General features: G+C 44.8%; 1 pseudogene; it reads right to left on the bottom strand.

The window, feature by feature from the left end:
• Positions 1–338: 338 nt before the first annotated feature.
• LOC114617547 lies at positions 339–809 on the bottom strand (annotated as a pseudogene).
• Between the last annotated feature and the right edge of the window lie 375 nt (positions 810–1184).

Below are 1184 nucleotides of genomic sequence, written 5' to 3'. Positions count from 1 at the left end.
TTCTCTGGCTCATCACCTCGGCCCCTCTTAGGACAGTATCCTGACCCCTCTGCCTTTTCCAACTTCCAGAACAATGATTCAAAGCTCCAAAGTAAAATAAATGTCTTAGTAGCTTTATCTAGAATCTGACTTTCCCCATGTCTACACCTAAGCCTCTGACCAGTGTGTAGGGAATAATCAATATTCTTTGTGTAATTTTAAAAGATCTTAGTAGATTTTTTTTTAACAGATCTTGAGTTTATTTGTAAAAACAGCATAGGACACTGATCATCTGCAAATAGTGTGTGGGTAGGTGTGTCCCAGCAGTCCATCTGTCTTCACATTGGCAGGAGCCTTTTCTATGGGGCCTTCATAGAGGCCTGGGCACCTTTGGGAGCCTGGGCTGGAGCTGAAGCCTGGGCCTTAGCTGGAGCTGCTGCCTCTGCCTTGGTTTGAACCTTGGGCTTTCATTGGCAGAGCCTACAGCCCTTGGCCATGTAGCTTCGAATCTGCTTCCCAAGCTTGGGGTGAACGATGAAAGCCAGGCGGCTGAGTTTGCAGCTGGGGCCCTTTGGCACCTTGGGCTTGATGGTCTGTGGCTTCACAAGGGCCTTGATGGCCTCTGCGTGTGCACTCGCTGCCTTTGCCTTGTTGGCCTGCATCTTCTTCAGGCCTTTCTTGTTGTGCTTCTTGGCAAAGCACATGTTCCTCAGGAACTTGGGGTTAACCCCCTTAAGAGATTCGTATCTTTGTGATCGGGGTTTCTTGATGCCATTTCTGTGCCATTTGCGGGACTGATTGTGTGCGGTGTGGTTTTTGGATTTGGCCATGTTTGCACGGTAATTCACAGCTTCCGCAGTGCCTAGGACCGGAAGAGAAAAGATCTTAGCAGATCTTAAATGAGAATTTTCTTAATTTGGAAATTTGAATTTGCAGCAAATGCAGATATGTGCAAAATTCCAGAAGAATTTTGCCATGCTATTAAAATCTAATAGCAACTAAAGCAAGTGTTCTTGATAAACTGCCAGTAACAAAACTAATTATGTCATTTGCCTACAATAAATGGCTTCAGTATTATTGTAGTCGGCTTTTTGTTCCTGTGAAAAAACTCTTGAGAGAATCAACTTAAAAAGCAGAGAGGGTTATTCTAGCTCACGGTTCAGAGATTTCAGTCTACCGAGCACTGTTATTCCAAAGCAGAAGAC

The sequence above is a fragment of the Grammomys surdaster genome, unplaced genomic scaffold (genome assembly GCF_004785775.1).
Source record: "Grammomys surdaster isolate TR1022 unplaced genomic scaffold, NIH_TR_1.0 137, whole genome shotgun sequence".
In the NCBI taxonomy this organism is placed as follows: domain Eukaryota; kingdom Metazoa; phylum Chordata; class Mammalia; order Rodentia; family Muridae; genus Grammomys; species Grammomys surdaster.
Note: the sequence above shows the minus strand (reverse complement) of the source record. Positions and strands in the feature narration are given on the sequence as shown.